This window comes from Sinocyclocheilus anshuiensis, unplaced genomic scaffold (genome assembly GCF_001515605.1).
Source record: "Sinocyclocheilus anshuiensis isolate Anshui unplaced genomic scaffold, SAMN03320099.WGS_v1.1 scaffold1262, whole genome shotgun sequence".
In the NCBI taxonomy this organism is placed as follows: Eukaryota; Metazoa; Chordata; class Actinopteri; order Cypriniformes; family Cyprinidae; genus Sinocyclocheilus; species Sinocyclocheilus anshuiensis.
The window spans coordinates 398,500-407,134 of NW_015558617.1; positions in this window are offsets into that span (position 1 = coordinate 398,500).

Sequence of the window (8,635 nt, forward strand, 5' to 3'; positions counted from 1 at the left end):
TGCGGTGTTCAGCCAATCACAATGCACTGGGTCAGCTGGCCAATCAGAGCAGACTGCGCTTGTCGGAAGGAGGGACTTTGTAGAAAACGAAGCGTTTGAGAGAGGCGGGGCATAGAGGACCTACAATAATGTACAGTATTTGAAAAATAATGTGTTTTTTTAACATTAAAGCATGTCAACATATTCTGTTACACCAGATACACAAAATAATGATCTTTAAAAAAGCATCATATAACCCCTTTAAATGACTAAAACTGCTGTTTTTCGGTGTTAAATATTTCAAATCGAGATTAGACGTTAGGCCGTTTTAAAAAATGCCACAAAAAGACCTTTCAGTTTATTGTGGTGTTGATGATTAATGCTGCATGATGATGATGATGATGATTATTTTAAACATGATAGCTTTTAATTAATACTTGAAACAAGTGTAACACCAATAACTGTGCAAACTTCATAATTATTATTATTATTATTATTATTATCATCATTATCATTATAAATCCATCAGAAGGATTTTTGGTGTATGGATCAGCAGTAGGCTACATTATCATCTTCATTTCCTACGCACTGAAGCACTATCAAATGCACGCTATAAACATTTATGAGGCATTTCTATAGAGAAGTCTGTTAAATGTCATCATGCCAAAATGCACTTTGTTTTCTACATCATTAGAATTTAATATGTTTTTTTTTTTGCTATTTAATGAATAATTCCACTGAAATAACAATGTGAGAACATGAAAAGAGACTTTTTTACGATGCTTAATGGACTTGATAAGATAAATTCAAATACGTTAAGTGTTTTTATGTGTTTTCTTTATTCCTTTTGTTTTCGTGCATGTGTCCAGACCTTCATTTATCTTTCATAAACATGATTCCGTCTCCTGTCACCTTCTCATCTCATCGAATGCATTAAGGCCATGAATTAAGGCTTCTGTTGTCTTGGTGTGGAATTAGAGGAAATGATTTTTAACACCCATGTAAATGTCCAAAGCTGAATAGAGAAGAATCTTACTATTTTTCCTCACAATGGGCAGTTATTTATTTTATTTGGTTATTGGACATATCTTTAGCTTCAGAACAAAATATTATACTAAAATTATTTCTGGATTCTGTTAATCACATAGTCACATATTCTGTACGAAAAGAGTAATCTTTTATTTTTTTATTTGTTTTTATTTTATTTTTTTAGTTTTAGTGTAGCAATAAATCTTGCTTAAAACATTTGTGACTTTATTTAGGAGTTAAATTTTAACTACACATCCATGTACAAAATAATGGGGCTAACTGTCCTCCAGCAGTGAGACCTTTCACTGATCATATGGACTGAATCCAGGAATCCCATATTTAGTCCTATACTTGACCCTTTTCCTGACCTCAAATCTCAGAAAGAAAGAAAAAAAAAGTAGTGCAACCCCACATATCAGCATGCGGTTCAGTAAATTTAGGTGGCATCAGGTCTCTGTGTGTCTCTCTATTGTGTTCACACATGAATGAACACTGACCAAGCTCAGACTAAATTTATTATTCAAGAGCATAACAGAGGTGAGTGAGTATGCAGGAGAGCCACTCAATGTTAAGGATGATGTTTACCCTTGCTTAGCGTTTGTGATAAGTGATAAGACACAGCAGCTGTCCCGCTGGGCTGGGGTCAGGGAGCATTTGTTTGTTTGTTTGATAGTTGTAATGCATCGTTTAGTGTTGCAAAAAGAGGGCTTGCTTATGGGGAGTAAACATTGAACAAGAATGCTGGGGAGAGAGAGAAAGAGAGGGACAGGGATGAGAGAAAGGGGGAGACTAACGTTAGACAGAACACTTACAGGTGATACAGGGCTTGAATAAAAGCAATAGTTCAGTGAAAATTTCAATTCTGTCATAATTTACTTACACAAAAGCCATACAAGTTTAAAATGACATGAGAGTGAGTAAATTTACCAGTCTAAATGTTTGTAATAAGATTTTGTAATGTACAAGCACAGTAACTTATGCTCACCAATGCTGCATTTAATTGATGTAAAAATACTAATATAGTGAAATATCATTAAAAAAAATGATATTTTCTATTTTAATATATTTTTAAATGTAATTTATTCCTGTGAATGCAAAGCTGAATTTTCAGCATCATTACTCCAGTCTTCAGTGTCACATGATCCTTCAGAAATCATTCTAATCATTCTAATATGCTGATTTGGTGCTCAATAAACATTTCTTATTATTATCAATGCTGAAAACCGTTTTTGCTGCTTAACACTTTTTTGTTTTTGTTTTGTGGAAACCCTGATACACTACCAGGAAATACTTTTATTCAGCAAGGACAAATAAAATGGATCAAAAGCAACATTACAGACATTTATAATTAATACTGTTTTTTTTACTTTGTTCATCATTAATATGAATTAAAATGAGGGATGTAACGATTCACTCAACTCACGATTCGATTCTCGTTACATCCCTAGTTAAAATGATCTACAATTAACATACAGGAGGTTTCAACATCCTCTGATTAATTGCACATACAGTATAAGAGCGTAATATCATTATGGAGGACAAATCTAATATTTTCAAATGTTTCTAATCTGATCATGAAACTGTCATTCAAAAACAATATTCTCTTTGAGGTCAAGTAGGAGGCCAAACATCTCATTTTGCTCAAAGTATATTCAAGCAGACATTCTAGATATAGGAAGGCATTTAAAAAAAGGTTCAGATTAGTGAAACAAGTGTTTGTGAAAGGTCAAGCTGTGGACATTAGGTCTTACACACATACACATATGCAGACACTGCATGGCCGGCGGTGCCACTCGTGGTTAGTGATATCATTATGGCAGTTTTGCATAAAGGGATTAGGACTCTCTCGCTGATGGAGAGTGACAGTGGCCCCTTGCTGCCGAAGCACACTGCCCCGGAACATTTGGAGGTGGGGTGCACTGGGGGGAGCATCGGGGGTGGCCCATTCACATCACCAGTGTGCCGTGCGACATTAGTGTAGTCCAACTCTTTTCCTCACTCTTGTTTGCCTGTGGGTCATTTGTTTGTGATCAGTACATTATATCAAACACAGTAATGTGAGTAAAAAAATCAATAAATGAGAAAAAAAAGCATGATTGGTTGGACAGATTTTTGTAGGATTAAATACATTCTTTAATAATTAACTTTAAATGTAAATTACTCAATAGTGCCCTATAGGAATAATAGTATTTGACCAGTTAACATGAGTACATAATGCTTTTTGATTTCGTTTTTGATTTACAAAAAAAATTTTTTAAATACACTAACGATGTAATGTTTTTGAGGAGCCTGCTGAGGTCTTTTCTGTCTGTGTTTGGCTGCAGGCTTTGACTTTGAGGATTATGAGGTCTCCATAGGGAACAGTCTTCTTTGGATGAACTGTTGGGGGAGGGACTTCCATATGAGTGTTTTCTGGTCCACTAAGCAGCAGATACAAACACGCACACACATGCATGCACTGACCCACACTCAATGGCTGCTGGTATTTGGTACTGATTATTGACATCTGCTGACTATATGGTATTCCATCTCTCTTTCTGTCAAGTTCAATTCAGGTTTATTGGCATAAATACTGAAGTAAAGTATTGCAAAGAGGGATATTTCAGATTAAATAAAGAATGAATTAAAAAATATTTTTGATGCTATAACATATTGTTTATGCTTATTTTTAGACTTCATATAATAAAATACTTTTATATACACCTTAATAAATTATTATATAGCTAAAATCTGGGGTAAAATGTCTAATTTATTGCACAATTCTGAGGATAAAGAAATAAATCTTGCTTCGATTAAATCACAGTGTCTACTTATCTTCTGCTATTTACTTAATTATGAGTAACTCCATTATGAGTCTATACTAATATTCAAAAGTTTGGGCTCTGTAAGATTTTACATTTTTTGAAAAGTCTCATATGCTCACTAAGGCTGCATTTATTTGTTCAAAATTGCAATAAAACGGTAATATTATGAAATATTGTAACAATTTAAAATAACTGTTTTCTGTTTTAATATATTTTAAAATGTAATTTATTCCTGTGATGGCAAAGCTGAATTTTCAGCAGCCTTTACTCCAGTCTTCAGTGTCACATGTTAAAGATTAAGAAGTTTAAAAGAACAGCATTTATTTGAAAGACAAATCTTTACTAACACTTAAAAAGATAAATTTAATGCAATTAATGCTCGCTGAATAAAAGTATTCATTTTTTTTTTTTAATACTGAATTAATTAGAAATACCCTCCATATTTAAACATTTGTTTTCAACAACGTTGGGAATGCATTACCTCTTGAAAAGCTGACACAAACACCACACTCCAGCCAGACAGTGCTGAAATCGAAATACAGGCACAGCTGGGTATAAAAAAACTGATAAAGTTTCTTTGGGTCAGAGATTGAAATGAGGAACAAAGAGAAATTATTATGAATACAAAGATTAGGTGTGAGCTGCAATCCTACTCTATATTAGCATTAAGATTTTCGATCTCTTCCCACGCCGCAATAAATTCGGTTAAGTGGGTATCTTTCGCTTTCGCATTTTGCTTAAGTGAGCATCTTAACGATGAATGGGTTAATAGCATTACGGGCTAATGTCGGGGAGGTAAAAGAGCCCTTATTGGACCATGTGCGTGTACCAGAGTGGATTTGGGGCTGCGGCGTGTTTCCTGGAGGAGCTGGATGATGCCATTAGGTTTGAGAAAATGAGCTCAGATCACTTAATTAGCAGTAAGTAAGTGCTTAGCTGGGCCGGGAAATCCAGTCAGGGTCAGAGGCTTTTCAAAGACTTGATTTGGGTTCAGATTTCCATCTGAATGAGAACATCAATAGAAGCCACCCAAAACAGTTCAGCTGAGACGAGGAAGGGGAATTTATTAATGGTAATGTAATAAATCTAATAATTATAACTGTAATTTCAAAATGTCAATCATTTATGGAAATGATATAAACTAAAAAGGGACTTGAAAGGACTGCATTATTTTCCTCCAAGCAGTAGGGTTTGTAAAATGCACAAAAAATTCCTGGCCTTTAAAGGGTCATGAAACCCCGGACTACTTTTTCTGAGATTTTAGCAGAGGTGTTTGTGTTGCACATCATAGAAGACAATGACTATGTTTACATGGATATCAGTAATCGAATTATTTTCCTTATTCTAAATAAGCCAATATTATGATTATGGTGTTTACATGAGTTGCTTTTAGAATATTCCTTTCATGTTTCCGTTTTACATGTTATAGTACATAGTTCGATTAATGGCGTACGTCATTACGTCCCACGTGACGCCATCCGCCATCCCGTTCGGAATTTCACATATAAACATATAGTTCGTCTTCGTGATGATGCCATGTACAGTTTTGGGTGTTTCATTTTTAATTTTATTAAAAGCTTCAAGTGCAGTTCATTATTTTTTTTATGTGCATACAGACGATGGCGGTGTTGAAGCTCTTTTATTTGCCGTCAAACGGTTGAGCACTGCTGTGTGTGTATCTTGTCGCAAAATGTGGCGAAAAGTCCTACACGACGGTAATAATTTGATTAAGGTGTTTACATGTCTATACTGCACTTCAGTAATGTGACTAAAATAGGAATACTCCACGTGCCCTATAGGAATAATAGTATTTGACCAGTTAACATGAGTACATAATGCTTTTTGATTTCGTTTTTGATTTACAAAAAAAATTTTTTAAATACACTAACGATGTAATGTTTTTGAGGAGCCTGCTGAGGTCTTTTCTGTCTGTGTTTGGCTGCAGGCTTTGACTTTGAGGATTATGAGGTCTCCATAGGGAACAGTCTTCTTTGGATGAACTGTTGGGGGAGGGACTTCCATATGAGTGTTTTCTGGTCCACTAAGCAGCAGATACAAACACGCACACACATGCATGCACTGACCCACACTCAATGGCTGCTGGTATTTGGTACTGATTATTGACATCTGCTGACTATATGGTATTCCATCTCTCTTTCTGTCAAGTTCAATTCAGGTTTATTGGCATAAATACTGAAGTAAAGTATTGCAAAGAGGGATATTTCAGATTAAATAAAGAATGAATTAAAAAATATTTTTGATGCTATAACATATTGTTTATGCTTATTTTTAGACTTCATATAATAAAATACTTTTATATACACCTTAATAAATTATTATATAGCTAAAATCTGGGGTAAAATGTCTAATTTATTGCACAATTCTGAGGATAAAGAAATAAATCTTGCTTCGATTAAATCACAGTGTCTACTTATCTTCTGCTATTTACTTAATTATGAGTAACTCCATTATGAGTCTATACTAATATTCAAAAGTTTGGGCTCTGTAAGATTTTACATTTTTTGAAAAGTCTCATATGCTCACTAAGGCTGCATTTATTTGTTCAAAATTGCAATAAAACGGTAATATTATGAAATATTGTAACAATTTAAAATAACTGTTTTCTGTTTTAATATATTTTAAAATGTAATTTATTCCTGTGATGGCAAAGCTGAATTTTCAGCAGCCTTTACTCCAGTCTTCAGTGTCACATGTTAAAGATTAAGAAGTTTAAAAGAACAGCATTTATTTGAAAGACAAATCTTTACTAACACTTAAAAAGATAAATTTAATGCAATTAATGCTCGCTGAATAAAAGTATTCATTTTTTTTTTTAATACTGAATTAATTAGAAATACCCTCCATATTTAAACATTTGTTTTCAACAACGTTGGGAATGCATTACCTCTTGAAAAGCTGACACAAACACCACACTCCAGCCAGACAGTGCTGAAATCGAAATACAGGCACAGCTGGGTATAAAAAAACTGATAAAGTTTCTTTGGGTCAGAGATTGAAATGAGGAACAAAGAGAAATTATTATGAATACAAAGATTAGGTGTGAGCTGCAATCCTACTCTATATTAGCATTAAGATTTTCGATCTCTTCCCACGCCGCAATAAATTCGGTTAAGTGGGTATCTTTCGCTTTCGCATTTTGCTTAAGTGAGCATCTTAACGATGAATGGGTTAATAGCATTACGGGCTAATGTCGGGGAGGTAAAAGAGCCCTTATTGGACCATGTGCGTGTACCAGAGTGGATTTGGGGCTGCGGCGTGTTTCCTGGAGGAGCTGGATGATGCCATTAGGTTTGAGAAAATGAGCTCAGATCACTTAATTAGCAGTAAGTAAGTGCTTAGCTGGGCCGGGAAATCCAGTCAGGGTCAGAGGCTTTTCAAAGACTTGATTTGGGTTCAGATTTCCATCTGAATGAGAACATCAATAGAAGCCACCCAAAACAGTTCAGCTGAGACGAGGAAGGGGAATTTATTAATGGTAATGTAATAAATCTAATAATTATAACTGTAATTTCAAAATGTCAATCATTTATGGAAATGATATAAACTAAAAAGGGACTTGAAAGGACTGCATTATTTTCCTCCAAGCAGTAGGGTTTGTAAAATGCACAAAAAATTCCTGGCCTTTAAAGGGTCATGAAACCCCGGACTACTTTTTCTGAGATTTTAGCAGAGGTGTTTGTGTTGCACATCATAGAAGACAATGACTACGTTTACATGGATATCAGTAATCGAATTATTTACCTTATTCTAAATAAGCCAATATTATGATTATGGTGTTTACATGAGTTGCTTTTAGAATATTCCTTTCATGTTCCCGTTTTACATGTTATAGTACATAGTTCGATTAATGGCGTACGTCATTACGTCCCACGTGACGCCATCCGCCATCCCGTTCGGAATTTCACATATAAACATATAGTTCGTCTTCGTGATGATGCCATGTACAGTTTTGGGTGTTTCATTTTTAATTTTATTAAAAGCTTCAAGTGCAGTTCATTATTTTTTTTATGTGCATACAGACGATGGCGGTGTTGAAGCTCTTTTATTTGCCGTCAAACGGTTGAGCACTGCTGTGTGTGTATCTTGTCGCAAAATGTGGCGAAAAGTCCTACACGACCGTAATAATGTGATTAAGGTGTTTACATGTCTATTCTGCACTTCAGTAATGCGACTAAAATAGGAATACTCCACATGTCTTAATTCGATTTCTGTTTACTTCGATTATGACTTTAGCCGGATTAAGGTAATCAAAATCCCTGTTTACATGGTAGATTCTTAAGAGTATTGTATTGTTGTCCATGTAAACGCACTAACAAGAACTAATCACTGGCCTCCGTTACATTAGCATCTAATAATTTTAACTATAGAAGAAAACTGGTTAATTTTAAAGGGGTCATATGATGCTATTTCAAGTTTTCCTTTCTCTTTGGAGTGTTACAAGCTGCTATTTTCATCTTCCGTCACAATTTGTGACGTGGCAATGGACTATAGTTCATCGATGACGCATCGGTGTCTATTAAATTATTCATGAGACTGCGTGTTCTTATCCTTCATTCACTTAGTGAGTATAACTGTTTTTACAGCTCTGTGACACAACCTGTCAAAAGGCTTATATAATCACTGCAGAATAAGCCTTAAAAAGTTACCAGAGGTGCAACAGCACGTTCATGCATGGTTTCGATAAAAGAGTGCAAATGGCTGTGCATTTATTTGTGTTTTTAACTCAATGGGAGTGAAATGAAACTGTCTGATAGGGATGGGCGGATCGATCCTTAAAGGGGTCATATGATGCGATTTCACTT